A 17,175-nucleotide genomic window follows, 5' to 3' on the forward strand; every position below is an offset into this window, starting at 1 on the left:
GTTATCCTGAATACACACACACATCTTTGGTGCAAAGGTACACAATGCAAGTTGTGCAGATACCCCAGACACCTTAGCACCATGAGTGTATTGTGAGGTGTAAATCAGATCCCACCTTGTGGCCTCCAGCAACTTGTCTTCAGTTCCCTCTTAGTCCTTCACAATAATTTACACTCAAATCTGAATACTTCGAATAAGTTTTATTTGAGGTTTTATTTATTTTGTCTTCTCCCAAATAGAGCTCTTTTAGCCCATGAGCCCAACCCTTCTCCTTTGTTCAGGAGTCCTGCAGCCTTCCTTCTGGGTCTGTCTCTAAGTTTATGGAGGTTTCTTCAGCTTGACCCAGGAGTCTGACAGCTCTCATTCTTTGGGCCGAGTTCAGGCCTGCTTTTTACTGAGGCTGATACAGGTCAGTAGATAGCAACCTTCCCTTGTTCTAAAGAAAGATACAGATTATACATTGCTCTCTTTCCCAGAGCTTGTCCTGGTTGACTGGGAGAGACAGGAGCTTCGCCCTACCCTACATTACAGGCCTCCTGGTCCCAGGCCCTTAAAATGACAGTTGCCTGCTGTGACGGAATGCACTCTGAATTCACACCCTACACACTACTATAACAGTCTTTCTACAAAATATGCCTTGTAAGGTATCATTTGAAAACTAATGACTTGCTGGTCAATAATATCATGGTGAAATGTATGTAGCCACTTTACATATAAAGTTATGAGAGTAAGCTGAAATCATGACTGAAGTATGTTTACCAGACAAGTCTGGGGAGTGGGTAAACTTGTTTCTCAAAGACAAAGGACAAATTGATGCCTCTAGCCACGTGTCATCAAAGCTGATGGGCCATCACCTATCAAATGGCTATTCTTTAGCAAGGGATGGGGGCAGGAACAAACAGATCTGCATCTTAACAAACAACAGCATAGAACCTCTCCCCCACCAGACTCCATGTCTCCTTTGTCTCAGCTGGAAAGAAATTTATCTCGGGTTCACTCTTAGGAAAATGCATTTCAAAGAATGACTGCATTATAAAAGTGAAGGGCAAAAGCACCCCAGGTTATCTCTCCTTTTCCATCTCTCTACACCAACTAAGAAGACAAAAGAAACAGCCTATGGACTTTGGAAGCAAATCCTGGCCAGAGAGTTTGGTCAGCAGTGTACTGAAACTGTTTTAAGGGACTTCAACTTGAACCAAGTCTAGTTTGTGAAGTTTAGAAAGAGTTTTATCTTTATTTTTCTTATAACCATTTCTGCCTTTAATACCTCATTACTTATACTCATTTAAAATCTCTCTCTTTGTAGTTAAATAGACTTGTTTTATTTTTTTAATCAAAACTAATCCAGTCTTGTGAATTGTTTGGGTAACTCCATTTCAGGTAGCAGACTTTGGTATTTTGTCCCCGTTAGAGGGGCAACAGACCTAATATCTGGACTGTCCAGGAGAGGACTGGACAGTGCAGAACACATGTTGGGGGCGGGGATCCGAGATTGGGAGTGTGTTAGGGTCACCCTGCAAATAGTAACCCCGGCTGCTGGAAGTCGGAGTGTGGCTGGTGTTTGCTGACAGGCTGCTGGGGTCAGTGTTGCTGGATCAGAGCTGTGGCTTTCAAGAGACACTCAGGGTGTGACTTCCTACTGTTTGGCTGTTTGTGAGGAGCTACAGCGGCAAAGCTTTGTGAGGGACCCCAAGTTGCAGGGTAAGTGGTGATACAGCTCCTCACTGGGCTGGATTGCACCACAGAATGCCATACCCATGTTTTCTCCAAACACTATTTTTCTTCCAATACCTGGCTCTGCTCTTCTCTAGGTCTTGATCCATTCCAGAAGTCCAAGAATCTTAAGAGCATAGAACAAAGGTTGACTGACACACTGTCCGTACTACCCTCAAAGGGGACAGACACCCTGATACACCAGACAATAACCTTATCCATTATACTGCACTCCTTGATGTGTATTTTTAATATTAAAAATTATTGAAATATTCTTTTGTTGCATTTGGGTAATGATACTAACAGTCAGAGCTTTCATTAAACAGTTAGACACCTTTTTTAATAAAGCCTGTTTTATAATAAAACAATTTTATTGTGTGTATGAAAATCAAGTCCGTGTGCTGGACAGACTTTTGATGTTCTTCTTAAAACTGAGTTGAAATTTCCTAGTGCACTGAGTAGTGATTTGATGGCTCTGAGGGCATTTCTGACAGCAAATATTTACATCATAAAACCACTGGCAGTTGGCACCAGTTGACAGCTTCTGGGCTGGTAGGCTCAGCAATAAGTCCAATCACAGATTGGATCACAGAGGCTAGGAGGCTGATCCATAGCCTGGTGATGTAGGAGCCCATTGTTTTCAATGGTGCAGAGCTGTACCCGCATAGAGTGACTGTAGATTCAAGCCAGAATGCTCTTTTCACATCATTTCTTGTTCGTAATCACTTGCCAGATTTAGTTTTGTTTTCATCAGAAAATGAGCATTTTAGGTTGGACATTAGGAAAAAGTTCCTAACTGTCAGGGTAGTTAAACACTGGAATAGATTGCCTAGGGAAGTTGTGGAATCTCCATCTCTGGAGATATTTAAGAGTAGGTTAGATAAATGTCTATTAGGGATGGTCTAGACAATATTTGGTCCTGCCATGAGGGCAGGGGACTGGTCTCGATGACCTCTCGAGGTCCCTTCCAGTCCTGGAGTCTATGAGTCTATGAGTCTATAAAGGCAAACTGGTTTACATTTTTACCATTTTGTAAATTCTTTCCAGATCTTTCCCCAGAACTACACATGCCACAGTTTCTTTTTCTGGTTATCATAGTGGATAGTTTGCCCCTCTCAGAATATCTGATAGGAACTCCCCACTTCTCTCTCAGAGATATTCCCACTGCTTGATTTATTAGTCAAAGGACACATAATTATGTGGAGGTGTGGTGTCTTTGAAACCTAACTGCTATGAACAGCCCGATAAATGAAACTTAAACACAGTTTCTTTTTCTCAAGTGTTCATTTCCTCATGTCTTTGTAGCATTTGGTAATAAAACCAAATGACCAGTATTTAAATAACAATGTTGTCAATCTATTTTCAAGAGTTAACAACATATTTTGGCCTCAGCAAATGAAGATAAACATTCTGAAGAAAAAAATACGATTCCAAGAGTGAGGCCTTGTGATAGAAGGACTTAGCCTTCTAGTACAGAATTGAAATAGTTAGAAATCCATTGAGTTACAATGACATAAAATGAATGTAATGAAGTAACAGATCAGAACCTACTATTCAACTCTGTGTATGCAAATATGTGGCTATAAATATAGGGATCATATGTAACATGAAATGAAATGGGTCTGTTTTTATAAAAAGCCTGGTTCACAGCTGCATTATTCCAGTTTTATACCAATGGAACCCTTTTGAAACAGAGAAGGGGGGAGGTGTTTGCAAAAAACCAAAACCAATCTTTAGCTTAAAACAGCACTAAACAGAACATTATAAAAAGAACCTAAAGCTGTGTGGAATAACTATAGCCTCAGTTGTACTTAAATAGAGAAATACCTTGAGGTAGGTAATCTAAATAATTAAAATATTGTCTCAGAAGGGGATACAGAATTTCCCTGTACATTGTAACATCAGAGAGGCCAGTTAAGTGATATTCTAAACTATGAGCTTGGATTTAGAAACTAGGAATGCTGGCAACAGCAGGTGCCAAGAGTCCTGGGGCAGACTCACCCCTGTGCTGGCATGGGTGCCCCAGAGGGGAAGGAGCATCTGTCTCCCTTATTAAGGAGTAATGAAGGCCAGCACAGGGCAGGGGTGCTTGTCTGCCCAGCCATATCTCCTTCTACTTCTGATCTGCTCCCTCCCTGTAGTCTGCCCCTGTTTTGCTGTGTCCCAGAACACCCTTCTGTGCCTGAGGTTACTCTAGTGGTGGCACGGAGCTGGCAGAACCAGCTCTGTGCCTGGTTTAGGAAGCCTCCTCAGCAAGGAGTATTTGTTGTGGGAAGAGCCTCACACTTGCTTTCTGACCAGTCAGGCTAGGGCAAAGGGGCAATCATGCAATGCTGAATCTGGCCTCCTGTGCTCAGGTAGTCCCCACACAGGCGATGCCAGTAGTGGCTAAGCCTCATATTCAGGCTTCAAGATATTTTTGCTGTTCAACAAAAATACAGTATAAAGGAATTTCTCTGTTTGACCCCATCCATGTCCCAGTAGGTAGTGCTCCTATTAAAGGGATTTGATGTCTGTGATATTAGAGGGGTTCATTACAAGTTAAGCACTGTACAGAGATACTGGGGCTCAAGCAACTTTTTACATTCAGAACTGCTGCAGCAAGCCCAGAGGTGCTGGAGCTATGAACTGCCAAGCCTAGAGGTGCCAGGGCTCAGCCCCGGCAAGCCCTGGCACAAATTGAACACTAAGTGGTTAGGTCTGTGCAAAAATCCCCCACAAATAATAAAGTTCCAAAGCTTGGTTTTGTCCCTGTAAGCCAGCACTCTATACAGTATTTCTTTTCTAACTTGGCTTGAGGCACTGACACGGTTCTCAGATTTAAGCTTGGCTCTATGTATAGGAGTTCAGCTTCTCTCACAGGATGGAATTTTGGCTCTCCACTCTAGACGATACTAAATTCCTTGTTGACTCGAACTATCAAAATGATGGTGTTTTCAATGACACTCTCACTCATCTTTTTGATTTGTGTTTGTCAGGCTTCAGATAAAACCATGATAGAAGTGTAAAGTATTATTACACAGTAGCTAAATCCCACAAAAGGAATATACTTTGTCTACTTCCCAAATAGCCCTCCATGGAAAGGATCCCTACAGACCTGTTTTAGTTCAGTAGCATTCAGGGGGTGATAGTCTAATTTGTTTAGTTGGGGGGCTGGAAACTACTTTGGCCTTTAATAGAATCTGGGAGTACAACTGTAATGTGAGGTATTGGCAGGTGTTGCTGCTCCTGCCAATTCAGATTGAAATATGAGGAGGAGAAAGGAAGAGAGACTGAAAAAAGGAAAAAGCTGAATTGCCAGTCAGTGGAGAGGTTCTTTCAGGAACATTTGTGAAAAATAGCTGCAATCCACAAATATTTTAATAGCAAAATGAGTATTATCATCTTTCACTCTTTAACCTATTTGCCTGCCAGCCCTTTGGCAAAGGAGTCTCTTATATTCCAGGGGGCCAGGAAGATTCTGGATTATAGAAATCTGGGATGCACTTACATTACTTGCATTAGGAGACAGTGAGAACTGATGTGCAGATTGTCGCAAACCACAGAGAATATTCGATCAGGTTAATGTATCTCTGAATAGGAAAACAATCTGAATTCAAAGTCCAACTTGTAAATTTTTCCCTTTGCCAATCTGGCACAGGATGTGAGGATATTTTGGCTGGTGGTTTAAAGATTTTTTACTAAGTTTTAACACATGCTAATTTTTTCCTTGTAATACGGAGTTGGTAACTTCCATGAGATGAAGTTCACAGATACAATGGAAGATAGAAAATAGGAGTTGATGATAAAGGTTCATTACTGGATAACTAGAGCTGTATTTTCAAAGACCTGTGCATGAGACTAACATCATAGTGAGGGGGCAAACTCCAGCTGAACATGAAAGTGGCCAATAATATGATGCTAATCAGATATGCATGTTATATGGACCCTCACTCAGCATGGGCTCTGGGCAGATTGGGAGTCTGGTTTGCCAGTTGTGCATGCAGCAGCCATTTATAGTAGTTTCTACATGACTACCTTTCCACAGCTAGTGTACGCTCCCTCCCCCCTCCAATTTAGTCACCATATTAGCTCATAAAGAACAGGAGTACTTCTGGCACCTTAGAGACTAACAAATTTATTTGAGCATCAATGCTCAAATAAATTTGTTAGTCTCTCAGGTGCCACAAGTACTCCTGTTCTTTTTGCGGATACAGACTAACATGGCTGCTACTCTGAAACCTGTCATATTAGCTCAAGAATCCCACAGGTTAGCAGCAAAACCTGCACAGATGCATAGTATTAACCTCATCCTTCATAATATAAAAGGCTGTTGAACACTCACATGAATAGTCAGCTCAGAGGAGTGAAGAGCCTGAGTTGCTGTAGGGGAGACAGGAATCAGTCTGTCTCTAGGTCTCTCTCTGAAGATTATTCTCCAGGACTCTGCCTCTACTCTCTTGTTCTCTTCCCCAGCGTCCCCATGCCCCTGGGTACCTATGCCCTGCAGAATGTCTGACTACCCACTATGTGTAGGGATGATGCCATCATCCCAGATGTCAGCCTGTGCTCTGCAGGGATGAACACCATGATAGAGTCTACTGAGGAATAAACCCATCACTTAATTGATGTGTATGAAATTTTAGGGCTTATCTATAGAGGGAGACTCAGGAAAGTTAATTATTAAAGGTATTAATTTAAAGTAGCTTAGTTAAACTGTTTTAAACTCCTGTGAGGACACTCTCATTCAGAAATAAAATAGCCTTAATTAGGCTAAACCTAATTAAGAGTGTTCACACAGGAGTTTAATTTATTTAACTCAGACATCTGAGTAAACTGGTAGAATTTACTCAGGTGTTTTGAATTAAATAGGTGTTAATAAACATAAGGTTTTAAAGAATCTTACGTGTGTCTAGATTAGGAAAAGTTGAAGTTAGGTCTGGGTTACCTAACATATGTTGAGTGCCCCTTTCAATTAATCAGGTTTCATTTCTATGGGATCTTTTACTTCATTACATTAGTTTTATGCCATTGTATTTCAATGGATTGCTAACTATTACGATTCTGTAATAAAAGACTAAGTCCTTCTATTACAAGGCCTCACTCTTGGAACCGTATTTTTTTTCCTCAGAATGTTTATATTCATGTGATGAGGCCAAAATATATTAATAACTCCGGAAAATAGATTGACAACATTGTGATTATTTAAATGCTGGTTATTTGGTGTCATTACCAAATGCTACAAAGACATGAGGAAATGAACACTTGAGGAAAAAGAAACTATGTTTAGGTTTCATTTATTATTCAAAAACACTACAGCTCTACACAATTATGTGTCTAGACTGGACACAGTGGATGTGATTATCATTGAAGGTTTGGAAGGATGGAAAGACACCTTCTTCATTACGTTGTGATGACAAGCCCAACACATTAGAGATAGAAATACCTTCTCTGGAATGATTAATTCCCAAAACATGGTATCTATGTTGGGTTTGTAATTTTTTATTAACTAATATTGTAAAGGTCTCCTTCTTAGATGGGTATAAGGCATTGCACACATGGTTCAGGCCATGGAATGGGTCAAAATTGTCTTGACAAATTGTAGAACTGGTCTGAATTCAACAAGATGAAAGTCAATTAAGACAAATGCAAAATACTTCATTTAGGAAGGAAAAATTAAATGCACGACTACAAAATGGGGAATAACTGGCTATGTGGTAGTATTGCTGAAAAGAATCTGGGGGTTACAGTAGATCAGAAACTGAACATGAATCAGCAATGTACTGCAGCTGTGAAAAAGGGTAATAATCTGCATGCATTATCAGGAGTGTCGTATGTAAGACATGGGAAGTAATTGTTCAGCTATACTCTGTACTAGTGAGGCCTCAGCTGGACAAAATGTTTAGAAAATCTGACCTGTGAGGAAAGTTTTAAAAAGTGGGCACATTTAGTCTTGAGAAAAGAAGATTGGGTGGAAGTGGGAGATGTGATAAGTCTTCATATATGTTAAGGGCTGTGTAATGGGGTGATCACCCCGCTCCGGCCTGCAGGGCCAGCTCTGGCTTTTTTGCTGCCCCAAGCAAAAAACCCCCCCAAACAAATAAAAAAAAAAGGGATCGGAGCAGCAAAGCGGGGGGAGGAGGGGAACACGATGCGGCTGGAGCGGCAAAGCAGCGGGGGGGGGGACAACGGTGCAACTAGCAAAGCAGGGGAAAAACAAAACAAAAAACCCTACTCCCTGTGCTGCAGTGTGCATGCCTGGTCTAATGGGAGGGAAGGGGAGGGAGGGAGGGAGCAGGGGGGAAGAGAGAAGGGAGGTGTCCAGCGCTTCAGCGGGACGCTCGCCATGTGGCTCCAACCGCTGCGCCGCCTGCTGGGAGGGCTCCGTTCCGCTCCAGTAGGCAGGGAGGGAAGGACGCGAGCTGCCCTGCCAAGTTTGCTGCAGGGCGCTCCCCTCCTCTGCACCGCCGACCCCTACAGGGCTGCCAGAGAAGCGGAAAAAAAAAAAGCGGCTGTGCTGCCCTAGGTTAGGGCGGAATGCCGCCCCGTAGAATCTGCCGCCCCAAGCACGAACTTGCTCAGCTGGTGCCTGGAGCCGGCTCTGCCGGCCTGGGAGGGTTAAAAGCATCTCTGAAGAGGACTGCAGCAGGGAAAGGCAGTGAGAACAGCTGTGAGAAACCGAGTGAATTGCTGACCCCAGCTGTGGCCAGCTTAATCAGGGCCCAGCTGGCCCTTATAAGAGGTCTGGGGCCAGAAGCCAAGAGAAAGTCTCTCTCTAGCTGTAGAGAAAGAAGGGCCTGACTGTTTGGGAGCTGAGCAGGATACTGGGAGTGGAGCAGAGCTGGGGGAAGGCTAGAGGAGCTGGGGAGCTCCAGCCTGGCAAACCCCCAGGCTGCAGGCCTTGATAAAGGCCGGAAAGGTACTGGGTTTGCAGAGGGGCAGCCCAAGGGTAGGCAGAGGCAGTAGGTCAATGATGAGTGGCAATTATACTGCAGTCCGCCCCTGGGAGTGCGGGCTAGATGGTGACTGGCAGTAGCCCAAGACTAAGGCTAGGTGGGGGTAGGGGGTTGGGGGTTACCCGGGGAGGGGAGACCCTGAGAGATTTTGGGGACTTCAGGCACAGAAACCCTGAGAGAAGGGGCACTGGGGTCCGGGAGAGACACTGGGGCCAGCAGCATGGTGAGACACTGGTCTGCAGAGAGCGCTCTGGAGGCTAGCGAGCTAATTCCCTGGACAACCAGGGAATGGCACCGTAGAGGTGAGTCATCGCCCTTTTACAGGTTGTTATAAAGAAGACAGGGATCAATTGTTCTCCGTGTCCACTGAAGGTAGAACAAGAGGTAATGGGCTTAATCTGCAGCAAAGGAGAGTTAGGTTAAGTATTAGGGAAAACTTTCTAACTGAAGGTATGATATCTTTCTTTTTGGAGCTCAATCCTTTCTTGTGTTTGGATTTTGGTTCTAATTGGATCTGAAGTTATTGGATCCAACACATCCACACAATGCCTCTTGGCTCTTTTAACAGAGTGATTTTTGCTTGTCAGTTCCTTAAATGTTCTTGAAGCGCATATTGTATATTCTTTACACCAATATTCCAGCTATCAAGAACAGTATCCCTGATGAGGCCACAGCACACCTGGTGGCTGAGCTTTGTGAGATGGGTACCCAGAAGTCACCTACTACGGGATAGGCCCAACAAGGAAAATAACAGAACACCACTGGCCATCACATACAGCCCCCAGCTAAAACCTCTCCAGCCCATGATTAATAATCTACAAGCTATAGTGGAAAATGATCCTTCACTTTCACAGACCTTGGGAGGCAGGCTAGTCCTCACTTACAGACAGCCCCCCAATCTGAAGCAAATACTCACCATCAACTACACACCACACCACAGAAACACTAACCCAGGAACCAATCCCTGTAACAAACCTCATTGCCTATTCTGTCCCCATATCTACACTAGCGACTCCATCAGATAACCCAACCACATGAGCCACACCATCAGGGACCCATTCAACTGCACATCTACTAATGTGATATATGCCATAATGTGCCAGCAATGCCCCTCTGCCATGTACATTGGCCAAACCGGACAGTCTCTACATAAAAGAATAAATGGACACAAATTGGACATCAGGAATAGTAACACACAAAAGCCAGTAGGAGAACATTTCAGTCTTCCTGGACATTCAATAACAGATTTAAAAGTAGCCATCCTTGAACAAAAAAACTTCAGAAACAGACTTCAAAGAGAAACTGCAGAACTAAAATACATTTGCAAATTTAAAACCATTAATTTGGGCTTGAATTGGGATTGGGACTGGCTGGCTCACTACAAAAGCAACTTTCCCTCTTCTGGTATTGACACCCCCTCATCAATTGTTGGGAGTGGACTACATCCACTCTGATTGAATTTGCTCTGTCAGCACTGGTTCTCCGCTTGTGAGGTAACTCCCTTCTCTTCATGTGTCGGTTTAATAATGCCTGCATCTGTAATTTTCACTCCATGCATCTGAAGAAATGGAGTTTTTACCCGTGAAAGCATATGCCCAAATAAATCTGTTAATCTTTAAGGTGCCACTGGACTCCTTATTCATTTTGTGGATACAGACTAACACGGCTACCCCCTGGTACTTGAAGCGCATGGACATCTCTCTTATGAATTGGCTCTGGATACAGAGGCTGACACATCAAGGAGTCCCTGCGTTCAGACTTAGGATCTGATATTCTCCTTTACATGCTGGATTAAAAACATTTTCCACTTCTCGTGTCTGTGCTCTCGTGATTGGAGTGTTTTGGCCAGCAGTGTCCGCTGGAGTCATGCATGCATTCTGAGTGTTCTTGTGCCCCACACTGAGGGCATATAAGATGGAGCAGGTCAGCCATCATTAAATTCCTTCTCATTCCCTCAGGCTACAAGAGAGAGTTGTTTGTTGTCCATTCCCTGTGACCTGGTTAGTTTCTAGGTATGATTAAGTTACTTGTTTACCCATTGGCGATTAATTTTTGACAAGTTTCCAGTCTTAAATTCCCCAGATATGTACGGTCCCTCATGTGAAATCTCAACGTCCATTAAAGATGGGAACACTAACTGTCTTTTCTGTTTGGGAGAAGCTCACATCCTCAGTAAATGGGTCATATATAAGTCCTTTTCCAAGAGGACCTTAAAATCAAAAGAGGCCTGTCTCCAGATGTTTCTACTCAATAGGTCTATGAGACTGGCTTCAGATTTGGTGTCACTGACCCCTCTGTACAAGACCTTCCTGTCTCCAGTAGTGCTCCAATCAGCACAGGGTCTGACAGCTTCAGAACTCCATCAGATATGGCTCCAGCTGCTTCCTCAGGAAAGTCTGACAAAGAGCTTTCTGAGAAGCTACGTAAAATACACTGGGGAAAATTAGAGGCAGTCCCTGCAGAAGATCTGTTCTAGAAAAAGAATGGTTTCCCTGCACTGTTCACTGTCAAGAGACTTCATGGGCCAGTGAGGCTGCTGTTGAAGCTTGTAAGGGTCCCTGTGCCAAGGCTTTGACAGTGATGCAGCAGGCCAAATCTACTGCTTCCTCTGTACCAACTCCTGCTGCATTCACAGCAGCTCACTAATCCTTTCCTGGCCAGTGTAGGTTTATATGCCCCATCACAGGACTACATAAAGATGGCTTGTCCCAATTTTCCATTATGTGTATGATCGTAGCACACAATTAATTCTTCCTGCACTTAAAAACCCTGCTTCTAGTAGCCTGAGTTCCAGTAAGTGAAGTTATGATAGTAGACAGGCCCTCATAGGAGGCGTGTGTCCCCATCCCTTACCTTTGTGAGCCAAAGGAATAGGAAAACTTCTAGATCATTTCTGAAAGGAGTAAAGTTTCCCCTGTTATTGGACTGATTTCAGTATCCAATACTTCAAGTATGGAAGGGAGTAAATTAATGTGTCTACCTCACAGAACTGAAAGGCCAAGGAAATCTGAATCCAATCTGGCACATCAGATCTCCCTGAGTAACCTCAAAATATACCTGTATATAGAGAGAGGGTGGAAAAGGAGGAGGAACAGTCCCTCGGCTTTAATAAGCTGAAGAACATAGAACCCTGTCTATCAGATCTATGGCCCGGGTCACAGAATTAAGGAAAACCAGAACTTTTATATCCTACCTGCCGATGTGCCCTAGTGTAGACAAATAGCATAGTATGGATGTGAGTTCTTCTCCCCTTAACTTCACATGGGATTATCTACTACTATATTCAGCCTAACATGCCTATAGCTATGCTCAGCAGCTCTTGCTTTCTTGGGTGGATTGTTTTTTATTCTTTTATTTTATGTTTCATAGACCATTTCCCTTTTCTTTTTCTGAGTTTGGTGGTATGCTCTTTGGGGATATCCTCATGGGAAGGTCTGCATGTGGAGATGGATCTGATACTTGTTTCTGAGGGTGGTGAGGCTTATGCTCATTCTAGGCTCTGCTGGTAGGGACTTCCATAATTTATGGCCCAGCACAAAAAAATTTCAGCCACTGACTCCTGACAGTTTCATCCTGGTCTTGAAGGATGCAAAGTTATCATGATCACAGCTGCTTTGGTAGAGAGATTGTCTCATAGGAACTGATGCTGCATCCTACTAAGGACCTTCTAGATGAGGTCCAGGACTCTGAATTGGATCTAGAATTATGATCAGTGGAGATAGAGACGCTCCAGTGTGATGGGTCTTCCATCAAAAAAAGTGTTTTCCGAGCAGAAATTTTGTCACAGAATTAAGATCCCTTTTGCTGCAAAGCAGATGGGGCCTTAGCATGTATCCATATTTATGCTGAAATGCAATTTTTTATTTTAAAAGGTGTTAATAAGCCCCTGTCATTTTGCCAAGTGCAATTTCCTCTACTCCTTTATTCAGCCTAGTGTGGCTGCCTAAAAGACTCCAAGGTCTCCAATGAGCATGATCCCTAGCCTCAGATTGGCTGTGGGAGTGTCTATTTATTATTATCTGTTTGGAGCAGGCAGACTATTATCTGAGTCATACAAGGTATCACCAGGAGAGAATTCTGGACACTAGGAAGGGAGATAAACTATTTCATGCATCTGGTGCCTTGATCCAGACAGACTGGAGACTGTCTTGCACAACCAGAAAAATTCCCTTTCTCTATGGAATTGTATTATTCGTCTCCTTGCTTTTCCCCAGTGAATGCAAAGTAGGATGAGACATTGAATGTTTCATACAACACCTCCCTCTGTGTTTCAGTAAAGATCTTAGTGAAAACTGCCAGCATCAGTTTTCCATTTTTTCTTTTAAAAACAAAAGGAATACTTCAAAGGAATAGTGTTAAAGGTTAAGCTGAAATCCACCTAACAGGAAACATCTTCAGGCTGCTGCCACTACGCCTTCCTTCCCCCCTGCTTGCACAATAACTCCTGGGAATTCCTTCTAAACAAGGACATGGACAGTCAAGCCTCCTAATCTAAGCCTTGCTCAGTGCAGGGAAGGGTGGGGGGCATCAGGAAGCTGGTGGCTCCCTGATTCTGTGCTGGTCCAGCCCCTGGTGGAGGACTGGTTTTACAGAACTCTGCTCTACCCAATATCTGCTCTCCCATGGTATGCCCCCGCTGCCAGGTTGGGGGTAGCTGGTGCAAGAGTAGCTTCGGCCAGGTTTATGCCACCAGATAATTCCCTTCCAGTGGGGGAATTCACTGCCAGACATTTACAGCCAAAATGTGGCCATTTTGTGCGGCTTGAGTAGTGCAAATGTAATGCCGACAGACCTTGGTTGTCGGTGAGTGGGATCGAACTGTGGACCTTTGCAATTTAATGTATAAGCCTCTGCTGCATGAGCTAAAAGCTACAAGGTGCTTAGCTAAAGCTGTAGCAGACTCATTAATTTCTATATGGTCTTGATGCCCCTAGAGGGGGAGAGGGCAACACACCAAGCAGGCATGGGTTACACAAAGAGGGCACATTGTGCTGGTCCAGATATGTGCAATGAATGACTTTTAAGGTAATGTAATTTTATTTCTGTCTTAAGTTAACATATGGTTCTGTGAATGGTCATGTGGTTTATGTTGCACTGGGTCTGCAAGAGGCCCTCGGAGCTGCTGGATGAAGCATGTAGAGCAGATGGTGAAATCTGCCATCACTGCCAAATGAAGGAAGCAAGTGATGAAGAAGGGGGATATGGCCATGCAACCCAAAATACGTACAGACCTGGGTAGGGGACATTGACAGAGATTCAAATGAGCCACAGAGTGGACCAGCCTCCAGTGCCTTGCACCTTGTCTGAACATTGACACCAGTGCAAAGTGTGTGAAGAGCTGGTGTAAAACACACCCAGAGCAGAAGAGTAGGATTTCACACACCTTCCTCTGGGTACAAATGGCTACACAATGCAGGGGAGAATCAGGCCCTCCCAGTGTAGTGGCTACATTACACAGGGACCTTTCATAACTAAACACCTCATGTGTCAGATCACAATAAGGAGTGATTTTGAATCAGGCTTTAACACCCCTGCTGACCGGTTTAGGACAGGTCAACTTTGTACAATTCAGGTCTCTGGCCAGCTTAGCAAATAAGTCTTGAGGTTTGAAATGAGATGCTGATCCACCTCCAGCTAGGGGTTTATAGTACATTTATAGTCCTCACAAATTACACTTCCAGTATTTTTGGAATACATACAACTGGTGCCGCCTGTTGTTGACCTCTGGGGACAAAATATCTTCCTTGTTTTTGCAGTTCTTCTAGCTGCCTTTCTATTGGTTTCATGAAGCATGAGGCCTATGACAAGCCTTTAGATACTGAGGGTATGTCTGCACTGCAATGAAAGCCCAGGGTTTGAACTCAGGCTCAACTCTTCTGTCTATACACAAATCATGCTAACCCAGGGATCAGTCCCAGGACACTATGAGGACCTGAGTCAAGCTGGGACCCAGGGTTCAAGCCTTATTGCTTTGCTGTACAGATGAAGACCTCCTGGACTCATGTTCATGGAGTCCACTTAAAGTATTCCTGAGTCCCACTGGTTGACTTCCTTTGTCCTCTGGACAGTCAAGTTTTCCCAAACTCCACCATGAACAAAAGGCTAGAGTGGCCACATTTTAGGAGGGCACTAGGAAGCCGGGATATGGGTGGTTGAACTGAGGCCCATATAATATAGTGTGAATGCTGGAGATCCAGGCTGGGAACTAGGGTTCAACAATTCCTAACCTGGTATTACAAATAAGTGTAGGGGCTCAAGTCCTAGGTTAACAAACCCAGGGTCTGCTAACTTGAGTTCTACTAACTCTGGGTTTACCCTGCAGCGTAGACAGACCCTGAGTCTACATGTAGCTTTATCATCACAGCTTTTCCTACCCTCATGAGTATATTAAATACAAATTTTTATTTTTCCATAATTTCCCCCACTAGATCCAACAAGTTGTGCATGGAACTGCAGGCAAGTTAAAATGTGTACAGCCAATTTTTGCCAGTCACCGAAGACCCATTTTCTTCATTGACTAGTAACTGTAATAGTAAGCAGTCGCCTTTGTAATGGGCATTGATGAGATGCAGGCACCCCAGTTCTTTTAATTCCCCTGATGACATCTTTTCAAAACTTCATTGGTTTTTACATTGAGGAATTTTTGCCTGTACAGTTTTTCAGAAATCACAGGTAACACATCTTCCCTATCAATTTCCTTTCAAGTCCTATATGTTCTGAACTACATGCAAATCTGAGAACTGGTGTAATTGCCTCTGCATGGGGATGCACAACTTCTGAGGGCTCATCTGCACAGAATAGGGAAGAGTTAGAAGTGATTTGATGGAAAGGCTAATAATAATCCACTGTGAGCCATACACAGAAAAAAATGGCCGGAGTTACGAAAAGAGGCAGTTTATTCAGCCAAAGCAAACAGCCTGATAGGGGGTTTTGTATGCCACAGGGATATTTTTCCTGCCAAAGCTGCAGACAAGCGGTCTGGCCTACCACTCTGCAGGAAAGATATTTTAAACTAATAAGTCTACACCTTCCTGGATTTTCCCCCACACCCCCACTTGTAAATCCACCAACAATAGTGTTGTTTTGATTAAATTTTCCACTAGGCAGCTTCACGGCTTCTAGCACAAAAGAGGAGGTTTGAGTATATGGATCTGCCAAATAGGAAGCTCATAAAAAATGTTAGAAAAAAATATAAATGATTTTTAAATTTTTCTCACTGACTTCAAAGAGTATTGAAGCTCTTCTCACTTGGTCTGTGTCTTTGTATACATAATAATAAATGATCAGGAAGGTTGTACTTAAACTCATCATTCTTATTAATTTGTATTATAATACCACTTAGAGATCCCAGATGAGCTCGGAACCCCATTACGCTAGGAACTGTACACACACAGTGAGAGAGAGTTCCTGGCCTGAAGAACTTACAATTTAAATAGACAAGGCAGGGAAAGGCTGGGAGAAAGGAAGGATGATTATTCCAATTTATAGATGGGGAACTGGGGCACAGACCCTGATCCAACACTAATTGAGGTCAATGAGAAGATTCCCATTGATTTCAATGGAACTGATCAAGACCTAAGTGGCTTGACCAAAGTCACACAGGAAGTCAGTAGCAGGGCCAGAAACTGAATTCAGATGTCCTGAGTCCTAGTCCAGTGCCTTGTAATTCTTGTGGAAAGCTCTGATTGTTAAGTGCACATTGTGTACAAGAAATATCTTGTCACCCAATAATTTTGCTTTGGTCATTGAAAGAATTAGATGAGGACTGGGATCAGCACAGTCAATATTCTCTGTTGGATCTTTTCTCTGTCAAAGTCAAAGATTGAGCATTGTGGCCAGTTATTGAATCATGGCTATTTCTTAAACATTTCACTGATTCTGCTGTAGCACAAGGCTATCTATCTATCTATCTATCTATCTATCTATCTATCTATCTATCTATCTATCTATCTCCAGTGCATTTACTACCATGACACCCCAGGCTGGGATTTTATAAAGTTCTTAACGAGTTAGATGCCCAACTCTCATTGCTGTTTCAAGGGCACATTTTACAAGAAGTAGTGCTCACAAAGTAATTAATGGATTAACTTGTCAATCCTTGGAAAATTCATTCTGTACTCAAAGAGTAACCGGAGTATGTTTGAGGAGGACACACTGCACTATTCATCCATAACAAAGAATTTGTCATCCTCCTATTTTAATTGCAAAATTCATCTCAGCTTTAACTTTAGAGTTGTTATGATATCCTCATAAGGAACATCTCTTTAATATATTTACAATGCATGACTCCCAGGAGAGTGTGAGGATGATGTGGGTGAAATGCTGAGTAAATTTCTGTATATTTCAGAAATATAATCATTGGCTAAGATTTTCCAAGTTTCCTAGGAAATTTAGACACATAATTCCCATTGAAATTAACAAGAGTTTTGCATCTAAATCCACTAGCTGGCTTTGAATATCTCCCCCATTCACGTTAAAAGCATCTAGAAATGTAATAGAGATGGAGGATGGTTTTTTAGTGAAATGC

The sequence above is a fragment of the Gopherus flavomarginatus genome, chromosome 7 (assembly GCF_025201925.1).
Source record: "Gopherus flavomarginatus isolate rGopFla2 chromosome 7, rGopFla2.mat.asm, whole genome shotgun sequence".
Classification (NCBI taxonomy): domain Eukaryota; kingdom Metazoa; phylum Chordata; order Testudines; family Testudinidae; genus Gopherus; species Gopherus flavomarginatus.